The 15,000-nt window shown below is 39.4% G+C and overlaps 1 pseudogene; it reads left to right on the top strand.

Annotated features, from left to right (window-relative positions):
• Positions 1–9,248: 9,248 nt before the first annotated feature.
• Positions 9,249–11,004, top strand: LOC148205267 (uncharacterized; annotated as a pseudogene).
• The last annotated feature ends 3,996 nt before the right edge of the window (positions 11,005–15,000 follow it).

The following is a 15,000-nucleotide window of genomic DNA, read 5'->3' as shown; positions in this document are numbered from 1 at the left end:
TCATCTTCTTCTTCTTCTTCTTCTTCTTCTTCTTCTTCTTCTTCTTCTTCCTCTTGTTCTTCATCACCTTGTATTGTTGCTTCTAATTCATCTCCATCACCATCAGGGTCGACCAATGCGGTTATACGTTCAACTTCGATAATTTCTTGTGATTGTGACATTTGGTCAAGTTGGTAGGCTACATCTTCCTCAACTTCATTTGAGTCTATGCGACCTCTAGGCTTCGTTTGTATTGCTACGGCCCAACCACGCTTGTCAATATTGCGAAATGGTGGATATGGCACATAATAAACCTGTCTGACATTAGATGGTAGAATGAAAGGATCAAAAGGCCCATATCTTAATCTCTGGTTCAGTTCGACAATATTAAAGCGTGGATCGACTTTAGTACCAGCTCTAGAAGGATCAAACCATTCACAATAAAACAGTACCACTCTGTTTGGAGAAGTAGTACTGTTGTACTCTAACTCATATATTTTATGAATGATGCCGTAGAAATCATCATAAGACCCCTCTGTTAGGCCCTTGACATACACACCACAATTTGATGTTTTCTTTCCTTTAGACCATTCATGTGTATGGAATTTGTAACCATTGATGAAGTAAGTGTGCCATTCTTTGACACATCTCATTGGCCAATTGGAGAGATGTCTTAACTCTTGAACCGTGGGAGTTAATGCCTGATTAAAAACCTACAAAGGTACTAACAAAATTATAAAAACAATAGTCAAATTAACCTTGCTCTAAACGAAGGACAAAACTACGGACCTGATTTCTAAACCAATGGGGAAACTCAGAGTGTATTCTAGCAGAAGTATTTCCTTCTGTGACTTGCTCAGCCACAACAAATGAGCTGGTACAAATGAAATTAATTAGTGTATAACAATTAAACCTTTTGATAGATTAGAGATGGATGATGACATACTCAAGGTACGGCTTGACTTCACTGCAATTGATCAAGACATGGACATGAGCGGAGTTGAATTCAGGATCAGTTAACCAATGAGTGAATTCTTTCCCTGCGTGACGGCCTGATTGTCGGAAAAATGATAATGCACCTTCACGTGGTTCAACTTGCCATTGCATTTCATTTCTGACATGAGTGGGAGACAACATGAAGTTCTTGAAATAATGTGAACAAAAATAAGTTGTCTCTCTGTGCAAGTAAGCTGCACAAATTGAGCCTTCCACTCTAGCTTTATTTTTAACTGACCGTTTGGATTCTCCCATAAACCTTTCAAAGGGATACATCCACCTGTACTGCACGGGTCCCCCAAGCCAAGCTTCATATGCAAGATGAATTGAAATGTGCTCCATTGAATCAAAGAATGCAGGAGGGAATATTCTTTCCAATTTGCAGAGAATAATCGGGATATTTTCATCCATCTTTTTAAGGGAATCATCCTTTAGTGTCGTGCAACACAAATCTTTAAAGAAGTTACTGATTTCTATCAGTGGATGTAACACGTGCATTGGCAAACAACTGAACGCAAGAGGGATGAAAGTCTCCATGAATACATGACAATCATGACTCTTCAACCCTTGAATAGTACCGTTCTGAACATTGGCACATCTTGACAAGTTAGAAGCATATCCATCTGGCATTCTAAGCTCCTTGATCCATCCACACACTATTCTTGTCTCGTCTTTTGACATGGTGTAATTTGCTTTTGGTTTAAATAATCGGCCGTTACCTTGTGCCTTCAACTCTAAGTCTTTTCGTGCACAATACAAAGGTAAATCTTTTCTTGCTTTCTCATTATCTTTTGTCTTACCTTTAACATTCATAACTGTGTTGAAGACATTGTCAAAGAAATTTTTTTCTGTGTGCATCACATCGATGTTGTGTCTTAGCAAGTTGTCCTTCCAATACGGAAGTTCCCAGAATATGCTTCTTTTAGTCCAATTATGCCATTCCCCAAACCCTTCTAGCCTATTCTGACCAGATTCAGTGACTTTTGGATAGTCTTTCACTCTTCTCCACACGTGTGATCCAGTCAACTTTGGCGGGGGCATATCCGTTTCAACTTGTCCTTTTCGAAATGCCTTTTTGTTTCTTCTAAAGGGGTGGTCAATGGGCAAGAACCGTCGATGGCAGTCAAACCAACTACTTTTCCGGCCATGACTCAATTGGAATGACTTTGTGTGTTCCATGCAATGTGGACAAGCTAATCAACCATGTGTGCTCCAACCAGATAACATGTCGTACGCTGGGAAGTCATTAATAGTCCACATCAAGGCTGCCCTCATAAGGAAATTTTGCCTCCTTGAAACGTCATACGTCCAAACACCATTCCATAACTTCTTCAAATCATCAATCAAAGGCTCCAAGTAAACATCAATCAATGATTTGGGATTAGATGGACCTGGTATTATACACGATAAAAACATGTAAGGCTTTGTCATGCACATCTCAGGTGGTAGATTGTATGGTGTAACTATCACGGGCCAACATGAATACGGTGATGTAGACGCCTGAATGTACGGGGTAAACCCATCAGAGCATAGACCAAGTCTGACGTTACGCGGTTCACTAGCAAAGGATGGATGTTTATGATTGAAGTGCTTCCAAGCTTCACCATCAGAAGGATGACGCAAAAGTCCCGGAGTTTTGTTACCATCATGCCATGTCATGTGTTCTGCTGTTTGCATTGAAGTAAACAATCTTTGTGTTTCGGTGGATACTTTTAGGGACCGAGAGACTAACCTGCTAACGCGTCTGGGCCGCTCGCTCGCTTCCAAACTCCTCCTGTTGGCCGATCGGTGTTGGCGCAAACCGATCGGTCTCCTTCTTGACGAGGGAGGATGTACCTGCAAAAGGTACTCCGATGCCCAAGTTAGGCGTGTGATTTGAAGAGCCTCGGCTCTTGGTTGAATATTTAGTGAAGGGTTATCACTATTGAGTATTTGAGAGTCATGTAGAGTAAGTTGAACGTTTAAGTGGAACGTACCTGGCTTTTGGCCCTGGCTTTGTATTTATAATTTACCTCATGGATCCTGAGCTGATATAAGCCCAATAAAATATAAACAGAATAAGATATAAACAGATTACCTGAATATCCGGTTGGTTGTTTGTAACCACTCGGTTAATATTTTATACTATACATTATGCCCCCCAAGTCCGAGTTAAGCGGTTGGCTTCAGCCGTGGTTAACTATAGGACTGATGAGTTTGAGGGAGGCTGCGTTGGCGGAACTGAAAGCGTTTTATCGCTCGACCTTCAACAGTAACCGAGAGGGATTTACCGCTCGTCCTTCAACAGGAACCGAGAGGAATTTACCGCTCGGTCTTCTACATTAACCGAGAGCGCTTTACCTCTCTACCTTTGACATTAACCGAGCGGGATTTACCGCTCGTTCTTCAACATGAACCGAGAGGGATTTACCTCTCGGCCTTCGACTTTAACCGAGCGGGATTTACCGCTCGTCCTTCAACATGAACCGAGACGAATTTACCTCTCGGCCTTCGACTTTAACCGAGCGGGATTTACCGCTCGTCCTTCAACATGAACCGAGAGGAATTTACCTCTCGGTCTTCAACATTAATCGAGAGGGTTTTACCTCTCGACCTTCAACATTAACCGAGCGGGATTTACCGCTCGTCCTTCAACATGAACCGAGAGGGATTTACCTCTCGGCCTTCGACATTAACCGAGCGGGATTTACCGCTAGTCCTTCAACATGAACCGAGAGGAATTTACCTCTCGGTCTTCAACATTAATCGAGAGGGTTTTACCTCTCGACCTTCAACATTAACCGAGCGGGATTTACCGCTCGTCTTTCAACATGAACCGAGAGGGATTTACCTCTCGGCCTTCGACATTAACCGAGCGGGATTTACCGCTCGTCTTTCAACATGAACCGAGAGGGATTTACCTCTCGGCCTTCGACTTTAACCGAGCGGGATTTACCGCTCGTCCTTCAACATGAACCGAGAGGGATTTACCTCTCGGCCTTCGACTTTAACCGAGCGGGATTTACCGCTCGTCCTTAGACATTAAGCGAGAGGAATTTACCGCTCGTTCTTCAACATGAACCGAGAGGGATTTACCTCTCGGCCTTCGATATTAACCGAGCGGGATTTACCGCTCGTCCTTCAACATGAACCGAGAGGGATTTACCTCTCGGCCTTCGACTTTAACCGAGCGGGATTTACCGCTCGTCCTTCAACATGAACCGAGAGGGATTTACCTCTCGGCCTTCGACTTTAACCGAGCGGGCTTTACCGCTCGTCCTTAGACATTAAGCGAGAGGAATTTACCGCTCGTTCTTCAACATGAACCGAGAGGGCTTTACCTCTCTCCCGAGGGGGATTTATCGCTCGGTCTTCGACCTAGGAGTGCTTCCTATGGAACGAGCTTTACCGTTTGCTCGGTCTTCGACCTAGGAGTGCTTCCTAGGGAACGGGCTTTACCGTTCGGCTTTGAGAGGGTTTTACCTCTGTTTTGAGCTAGGATTGTTTCCTAGTGAACGAGATTTACCGTTCGTCTTTGAGAGGGCTTTACCTCTCTCCCGAGGGGGATTTACCGCTCGGTCTTCGACCTAGGAGTGCTTCCTAGGGAACGGGCTTTACCGTTCGGCTTTGAGAGGGTTTTACCTCTGTTTTGAGCTAGGAGTGTTGCCTAGTGAACGGAATTTACCGTTCGTCGTTGAGAGGACTTTACCTCTCTCCCGAGGGGGATTTACCGCTCGGTCTTCGACCTAGGAGTGCTTCCTAGGGAACGGGCTTTACCGTTCGGCTTTGAGAGGGTTTTACCTCTGCTTTGAGCTAGGAGTGCTTCCTAGTGAACGGAATTTACCGTTCGTCGTTGAGAGGGCTTTACCTCTCTCCCGAGGGGGATTTACCGCTCGGTCTTCGACCTAGGAGTGCTTTCTAGGGAACGGGCTTTACCGTTCGGCTTTGAGAGGGCTTTACCTCTCTCCCGAGAGGGATTTACCGCTCGGTCTTGGACTTGATCGTTAATTATGAACTTTGCTGACAAAATTGGCAATCAGTGTTTGCAATAGGAGACTTCCCCTTCGTTAATTGAATTCCATGATACTTTAAGCATGAAGTTCGTTTATGACTAGATCTTAGTCTGCACTTGCATAGTTGATGGCGTGGATTTCGATATATATTTGTTCAAGATGTTCATTGCTGAAATTCTCATGATGATATATATTATGGTATATAACCGTATAATAAATGATTCGGTTACCAGATATTATGAATTGCACCGAATAAATAACATATATAATAAACACGGTATCAAAACCGTCTTGAGATTTTATAAGATTGCTGTTGATAGTTATCTCTAACACAATAATTTCTTTGACTATTTTAATCATGCCAAAAATGTTTCGGTTATAATAATTAGATAACTATATTTATAGTTATATATTATATTATATATAATATATCATATATCACATAATATATTATGAATTATACTATATAAAATAGTTATTATAATATCTATCATTAATTAGACATTTTATGAAATATTCATATTTCAAAGAATACTTATCTTGTGGATGACGTCTCACGTAGAGATGCTGATTCACGTAGAGTGCTTCATAGGGAACGGGCTTTACCGTTCAGCTTTGTTGTTCCTCCATGCTCCTCGTGGTCACCGTTGGGTTTGCCGCTCGGCCCCACGGTGGGCGCCAAAATGTTTCGGTGGATACTTTTAGGGACCGAGAGACTAACCTGCTAACGCGTCTGGGCCGCTCGCTCGCTTCCAAACTCCTCCTGTTGGCCGATCGGTGTTGGCGCAAACCGATCGGTCTCCTTCTTGACGAGGGAGGATGTACCTGCAAAAGGTACTCCGACGCCCAAGTTAGGCGTGTGATTTGAAGAGCCTCGGCTCTTGGTTGAATATTTAGTGAAGGGTTATCACTATTGAGTATTTGAGAGTCATGTAGAGTAAGTTGAACGTTTAAGTGGAACGTACCTGGCTTTTGGCCCTGGCTTTGTATTTATAATTTACCTCATGGATCCTGAGCTGATATAAGCCCAATAAAATATAAACAGAATAAGATATAAACAGATTACCTGAATATCCGGTTGGTTGTTTGTAACCACTCGGTTAATATTTTATACTATACACTTTGTAATCTTGGAATTATAGGTAAGTAGAACATGGACTTTAATGGAATTGGTTTTTTTTGCCTCCGTCCAGCATGCATTGTCTGATATCGAGGTGAGCCACAAAACTTGCATTCCACCAACAATGCATCATTTTTGCCACTGTCATTGTCATAGAATAACATACATCCATTAACACAACAATCAATCTTCTTCACATCCAATCCCAACTTTGAAACACATTTTTTGGCTTGGTAATAATTCTTCGGCATCAAATTGTTTGGTGGTGTCAAATCTAACATCAGTTTTGTATAGAAGTCCACTGCTTGAATGGGAACGTTCCAATTAGATTTGCCAGCCATGAGTCTAATGCACACTGACAATTTTGACTCAGATGAACCTTCAAATACAGGTAGATTTGCCTCTGTCAGTAAATTGTAAAACCTCTGCGTCGTTTCATTTGGAGGCTCTTCATCATGACTATCGTCTGCTTCTGCAGCATGGTGACGAAGAGCATGGTCGACCATCTCTTGCATGTTGGCAAATTGATCTATCTCACATGTATGTACAACAGTATTCGAACCTGATGCAAGCCGTTTTTCAGCTGCAGTGGAGGTCGAAGGAATTTCTTCACCATGAAATGTCCAGACCGTGTAATTCGGCATGAACCCTTTTTGGTAAAGGTGAACTTTGACGACTTCATCTTTCAGAATGCTTGTACATTCGCACTTGATGCATGGACATCGAATCCCTCCATCAAGGGCATAATATTGATATCGTCGTGCCGTCTCCACGAACTCTTCAACTCCCATGACAAAAGATTCTTTCAAACCTCTCCTTCCACTATAACAGCGGTCGTACATCCATCTACGATGGTTGGGAAAATGGGCCATGTTCTGTGACAAGCCAAACAAATACAAACTTAGCCAAAACAACAACACTCCATGTGACATAAGTAATAAACCTATTACTACTGAAGTCGAACATGGAAGGCAATTTCAACACTATGGTCATAGGCATTCAATAAGGGCATCCAAAGAGAGGTCCTCAGTATTGAAATGTCTTTGACATCCTAAGTGGTTGTGTATACAACTTTGGGGAGTCAATAATCTAACATTACTAAAGTTCTCTTTTATAGAGTACTTTCACATATTTTGTTCATTGTAAGTGTTTAAGGTATTATTACCCTTCTCATTCTATTGAGAATGCTTTTAGTAACATACGACTTTAAATGACTACTTAATTGAATCAAGGAGTAGCCTAATAAATGAACATACAATATACATGAGCATACAATATATACATCAACATACAACATATATATGAACATTCACTGGTGGTCTAAATGCAGGTTTGATAACAAATTTGTCCAAGGAAATAAAATTCTCACCTACTTTAGTCTATTTATAGGTGTTCAATAGTCAAATTGTGTTTTTCTTTTTATTTCTCAATTGACACTTCAATTTTATCTTTCTTTTATCTTTTAAAAGTGGTGTAGATAGTTAGTTTATTGTTTTCGTGACTACTTTAATATACTTTTCGGTCTTTGGACTTGTAGTGTATTTTAGGTACTACTTTTAGGTTTCTAAGTTGACAAATTTTGAGTTTTAGGTGTTTTATGTACTGGCAATGCTTAAATAGCAACGTTCTACCATTCTTAACTTGTTAGGATAGTTTATTTGTAGTATATTTTCCTAGTTTAGTGCAGTTTGCAAAATTAGTACAATATTTTTCAGTTTTGAGTAGTGACTTTTAGGTATTTCATGTAATTTCTGTTTAACTCCACCTTGTTGCTGTTTTCCGGGTTGGTCTTATGCACTTATACATTCTACAGTGACTTTTAACATTGCCTAGTTAATTGAATGTTATAAACTCACTTTTGGTGGTGTGAGGGAGTGATTATTCTGCAGTTTTGGCCATAACAAAGTCAGATTTCGAAATCTACCATTTCTATGTTGTGTCACACTTTGAGCAAGTCTAAAGTGATCTATAAAAGTTGGTAGCATAGTTCAATTGCTGATATAATGGTCTAAGTGCATAATAGTATACTAAACCATCAAAATTCAGTCAAAACTGGGAACTGCCAAGGTGTTTTTTAGTAACACTTTGGATGGACCACACTGGAAAATAATGTATATAATATGTGAGATAAACAATAATACATAAGTTCAATCTATATTTTAATGTTTGAGGGATTAAAGTAGTATAATATTTAACGTAAATATGACAAAACATTGATGGACCAGCACTGCAAAATTGACAACATGTTGTGATAGGGCTGATTCACTGCCCTTTTACCATACAAATCATAATTTAAATCAAATAGAAGTCCACAGTTGAAAATAAAGACAATACGGCTACATTTTCTAGATCTAAATGCCAATTTCGAGATTATGAGAGTGAGTAACTAAATATACGGATCAATACGATATTATTATGAAGCTAATTGGTAAAATATGAAACAGAGAAAAAAGAGAAGTGAGAGCACTGACATGACAGAGATTGGTTTGTAATGTGTAAGGAATTGTTGACAAAACGAAGCAACAGAGAAGAGAAAAGGTGCGCAGTGTGTGTAAGAAAGAAGAGGGAGGCTTATCTGTTGGACTTGGACATAAATAATATAAGATACATTTATAAATATTTAAAGGAAGAAAAAGAATAACAAAAAAACAGGTGTTGGTGGCTGAGAACGAGAGAGAGGTCAAAGGTTCCTCTTCTCAAATCGACATACTCTGTCGATAATACCACATCGTTAGTGAGTGGTCCAATCGACATACTCATATCCATTAAAAATATTAAAAATAATAAGACCAATTTATATAATGCAAGTCTCATTTTAATAATTAGTTTTATTAGTATCTTCTTTGGAAAGTTCGTGTCCTTATATTAGACTGTAGAAAACTTTATACAACATTTATTGATTATTTAAAAAAAATCTTAATTTAACATAATTTTAGCACTCATGAGCTGACCAGGAAAATGATATATTTTTTCTAAATTCTCTCTTCTCATTTTCTATTTCTATTTTTTGGTGTTTCAGTGAAGTTTATGCTTACCCTCCACCAGGTATTACTCTCCCTCTCCAAATCCCTTTTCCTTATTTTCTTCCTCTTGTCTTTATTTTTCTTGAACCAACCTTTTTTTATTGGTTGTTTTGAAGGGATCAATATAATGGTTCAAACATGCTAATGGTGTATGCTCCTACAGCTATTCTAAAGTGCCATTTATACCAAGATTCAGCTTCTGCTCAACAGACATACCCATCAAAGATCAATAACAATGTTAATTTGGTGAATTGCAAGATGAATAACAATGTTAACAAGGAGGAGGCACTGGTAAAAATGGTCACTCTCCCTCATGGTTTGGACCCTCAGGATGACAGAAGCGATGTGGCCAAACTTTTTGTTTCAATGAAAACCATCATGCCTGCTCTGCTTCCAAAGCTCATACAACACATTGATGCCTCCGATGTTGGGAACAAGATAACATATATAAGGGGACTCTTTTCTTATTTCATAAAGCATTGTCTTAATATACATAGTAGTCATTTATACAAATTACTTTTACTTGCTTTTCTTTTTCTTTTTGCAATTATCAGCTGCCAGCTCAGGAATCTAAGTGGGTTTCGTGACTATTTGTGCCTATGGTGCTACCTTTATAAACTTTTGTTGTTGCTAGTTTAAGTTAAAAATTTAAAAATTTATAAATCTCTTTAATAGGGTTTTTATTTTTCATTTAGTGAGTCTCATTTCTCAAATTAATCAAACAGTAAAAAGCAATATAGACATCTACCTACAACCAAAAGTTTCATATAAAGGTAGGGACCTATATATATTTTCATCATACCTATATTCCTAATATGGGTTTCTAAGTTTTTTCCACGGTTGTTATGCTTTAGCTGTTGAGGTCTCTTCTAAACTTAGCCTTTGACCTAATTTTCTTAAATTAAAACTGAACCCCTGCTATTCATACTGTTGAGGTCACTTGGCTGTATTCATACACTTGTCTCAAACCCTTCTAAGCCACCTTTCATAGATTGGTATTGCATTCTTGGAGTGAATATTTCATACATACTATATTACCACTTTTCTCTCTTATTTTATATGATCATGCTAATTAATCTCTCCATATTGGGTTCTCATAGGTGGAAGAAAATGTAGGGTTGCTCACCATCCGCCAGCAATACCATAAACTTGGTAGGCTTAACTCCTTTTTTTTCTTCTTTTTTTCATGGTTTCTTTCTCTTCTATAACAACAACTGTTGCTTTTTATTCACCCCTGCAACTTCATCCGGAGAAGAACAAACATAAAAAGGCTGAAATTGCTTCCAAACTTATATCTGAGGTGAGTTTCTGACACACAGTGTTCTTCACTAAACAAGTTAATTAAACGTTAATTGGATAATTTCTGTAGGCATATATGTGTCTGTCTGATGCTGAAAAAAGGAAAGGTTTTCACTCAAAAAGATCTACAAATTTCTGCTTTGAGAGCAATAGAATTCCATATACATCTAAAAAAGTCCCTGTGCCTGGCAATTCTAATGGGTCGACACGATCTTACAAAGTTCAGAGAAATATTAAAGACATGAGAGAAATGTTGAAGGAGGAGGCTAAGGTTATAGAGAAGTGTTTTCGACCAAATTTCATGTCAAAGAAATAGTCTCCACTGTACAATCCTGTAGATTACAGACATGGAAGCAGATTTCTGCATAAATTTGAGAGAGAAGTTCCTGTTTTCAATCCATTGAAATACTTGTACCAAGGATATCCTCATCTCAGAGATCATGTTCATCACAATTAGGACACATATTGGTACTTTGATACACAAAATCTTGTGCAGAAGCACAAGGGAGAAGCTAAGTATCTCTACGTTCATTGGAAGCAAATCAAGGGGAAATTAGAGGTTGAAAGGTTCACGGTTGAAGTTTGGCGTACTTAGAGCACACACTTGCAGGCATTAGAAGCAAACGCAACAGTTACAACAATTCGCACTGTTGCTCAATCTTCACCAACTCGTTTGCTTTTATTTTTCCTAAACTACAGTTAAGGTTATTTAAACCTTCTCACTGGCATGCCAGTGCCTTGCCCCTTATTCCAATTAAAAACCAATCTTTCTCAATCAAACAACAACATACACTAACATCAAACAGATTCAAGAGAGCATTGTAACTCATAATGAATTTTTAAATGCACAACTTACCTCAACCGAGATAGCCCTTCACGATGGCAACCTTTATGCACCACGACAGAGACGCAACCCCACAACGGCCACTCCAGCCAACTCCCTCAACCAAGTTCCTTCAATCATATACTAACAAGTGAATGAAAAGTAGATGAAGGCAGCAATATGAACATGACGGTGTGAACGAAATTTTGTGGAACTTACCTTTATCAGAATATCGCTTCACGACCACTGATGGACAAATTTGTAAGCACCAAAATATAATGTCACAAACTTGTTTCACAATCGGCAAGTATGACCGAATCGTTTCAAGTAATAAACTTGGTAAGACCAAGTATCGTTCTCCCAAAGGACTCACGGCCTAGTTTAGTTATGTGATTTGTTGATTAGCTAAGACTTAAGAACACAATAATTGAAGTTTAATATGCAAAGACGAAAATTAAATATGTATGCATGAATTGATCAATGACAAAGACAAAAGATAAACACTTTCAAGGAAATATATGAATGAATATGTTGTTGGGGGTCAATTTCATCTCATCCACTCTCATATATTTTAGGAATTCAACATTCAAATCATCATTGTTAATGCCACTCTCTAATGTACCATTCTAGATGGCTTCTCCCTAATCAAATAGTTCATACAATTCCTAGCATTCCTAATGATTAGTTCATGAGTGCAGGAGCTTAAAGGCAACCAATATAATATTGTCAGTATAATATTGGGAGAAATTCCCCGGATCTAGATTTCCCCGTACGTGTCCGTATCAACAAAACCAATAATCATGCATTAGAATGAGTTAAACAATGCAAGCATTGAGCAAAGAGGAAAAACCCTAACTAATGATGAAAGAAAGCATATGTCTTAATTCAAAGATGTACTCAACAAATCCATATATGAGAGCTTCAAGAGATTACTTTGACTCCCCAACAAACATACAAGGTTTAGTTCACCATATTCATGGTGAACCTAGATGAATTACAATGAAAGTATGAAAGAATAAACCCAATAAAGGTGAAGAGGTAGCCTGAGCATCCAAGATCCTCCTTCAAAGGGGTGAAAGAGAGAGTGTTTGCCTCGTTTCTGCCAAAGATGCCTAACTATAGGACGTGCAAGCCCTTATATACTAATCTAGAGTTACAAAAGATTACAAAAGTCCAAGCCCAAAAAGTGCCGCTCAGCGGTATTTACCGCTCAGCGGTGATTGCACGTCTTCTTTCTTCCCCTCAGCGGCCATTTTGCCCCTCAGCGGTTCCAACGTCACCTCTTGAGTGCCGCTCAGCGGTAGTTTGCCGCTGAGCGGTGCCTTCGACTTCTCCTTTTTGCACTCTTTCTTGTCTTTTCTAATGTCCTCTCTCTTATTCTTCACTTCTTTCACCAAATTCACCTCAAAACCTGCACAAGAACACTTAAATCAAGCATAAACCTGTCCAGCTCTCTTATTTATGAAAATATAAACAAAAGGCATGATTTCAAGCTAGTTTCTAAGTCTAAAGGTTGCTTTTAGTATCAACTTTAAGCATGAAAATAACAGTTTTTCAACTGTTATCAACCACGACAACGACAGCACCCCACAGCGGCCCCTCCAACTCCCTCAACCTCCACACCACCACCCCTCAACGAAGCAACAGACCGATGACGAACCCTAGTCCAACACTCCAAAAACCACCACGCACCGTCAACGACGACTGATCAACACACCACTTACCACCTTGACGAACCACCACCGGTGACTGACCGAGAAACTGACGGGTGAAGAAAGGGAGGGGATTGTGTGAAGAAAGCACGAAAGCGACGAAGCACAAGAGAATTAGATTGGGGATCGAAAAACATAAATTGGGACTTAAATTACCCAGGACGTTACCGACGGCTTACAAGCCTTCGATAATTAACTCAGTACCGAGGGCTTCAAAGCCTTCGGTAAAAGCCCGTCTGTAAATTGCGTTTTTCCTGTAGTGTATGAACGCTTGGCTGCCACAAGCCAGTTATCCCTGTGGTAACTTTTCTAACACCTCTAGCTTCAAATTCCGAAGGACTAAAGGATCGATAGGCCACACTTTCACGGTTCGTATTCATACTGGAAATCAAAATCAAACGAGCTTTTACCCTTTTGTTCCACACGAGATTTCTGTTCTCGTTGAGCTCATCTTAGGACACCTGCGTTATCTTTTAACAGATGTTCCGCCCCAGCCAAACTCCCCACCTGACAATGTCTTCCGCCCGGATCGACCGACCGAAGCCGACCTTGGGACCAAAAAGAGGGGCAACGCTGATGGACAAATTTATGATCACCAAAATATGATGTCACAAACTTGTTGAACAATCGGCAAGTATGACCGAATCGTTTCAAGTAATAAACTCGGTAAGACCAATGATAACAGTTGAAAAATTGTTATTTTCATGCTTAAAATTTATACTAAAAGCAACCTTTACACTTAGAATCTAGCTTGGAATCATGCTTTTCTTCATATTTTCATAAATAAGAGAGCTGGACAGGTTTATGCTTGATTTTAGTGTTTTTGTGCAGGTTTTAAGGTGAATTTAGTGAAAGAAGTGAAGAAGGAGAGAGATGAAATCAGAAAAGACATCAAAAAGTGCAAAAGGAGAAGCCAAAGTCACCGCTCAGCGGCAGTTTACCGCTGAGCGGCACTCAGGAAGTCACGGGAGGTCCGCTGAGGGGCAAAATGGCCGCTGAGGGGAAGAAACGTCTCACGCACTTACCGCTGAGCGGTACTTTACCGCTGAGCGGCACTTTTATGGGCTTGGACCTAATTTTCTGTAATTTACGAATAATATATAAGCTTTAGGGTTTCCTAGGGTTAGGTATCTCTGGCTGGAACGAAGCAAACACTCTCTCTTCCACCCCTTTGAAGGAGGATCTTGGATGCTGAGGCTTCCTCTTCACCTTTTTAGGGTTTTATCTTTCATTCTTTCATTGTTATCCATCTAGGTTCACCATAAATATGGTGAACTAAACTCTGTATGTTTGTTGGGGAATCAATGTAATCTTTTGAAGCTCTCATATATGGAATTTGTTTTTACATCTTTTATTTAAGATCTATGCGTTCTTTCATTATTAGTTAGGGTTTTTTCTCTTTGCGTAATGCTTGCATTGTTTAACTCATTCAATGCTTGATTATTGGTTTTGTCGATACGGGCGCGTACGGGGAAGTCTAGATCCGGGGAATTTCTCCCAATATCATATTGGTTGTCGTTAAGCTCCTACACTTATGAACTAATCATTAGGAATGCTAGGAATTGTATGAACTCGTGATTAGTGAGAAGCCTTCTTGAAAGGTACTTTAGAGAGTGGCATTAACAATGATGATTTGAATGTTGAATTCCTAAAATATATGAGAGTGGATAAGATGAAATTGACCCCCAACAACATATTCATACAAATATTTCATTGAAAGTGTTTATCTTTTGTTTTTGCCATTGATCAAAACTTCATGCATACATATTTAATTTTCGTCTTCTGCATATAAAATCCAAATATTTCGTCTTTAAGTCTTAGCTAATCAATAAACCACACAACTAAACTAGGCCGTGAGTCCTTTGGGAAGAACGATACTTGGTCTTACCAAGTTTATTACTTGAACGATTCGGTCATACTTGCCGATTGAAAAACAAGTTTGTGACATCATATTTTGGTGTTCATAAATTTGTCCATCAACAAGGTATCGTTCTCCCAAAGGACTCACGGCCTAGTTTAGTTATGTGATTTGTTGATTGGCTAAGACTTAAGAACA

The sequence above is a fragment of the Vigna umbellata genome, chromosome 1 (assembly GCF_029865625.1).
Source record: "Vigna umbellata cultivar VRB3 chromosome 1, Vumbellata_1.0, whole genome shotgun sequence".
Classification (NCBI taxonomy): Eukaryota; Viridiplantae; Streptophyta; class Magnoliopsida; order Fabales; family Fabaceae; genus Vigna; species Vigna umbellata.
This window is presented reverse-complemented; position numbering and strand designations above follow the sequence as displayed.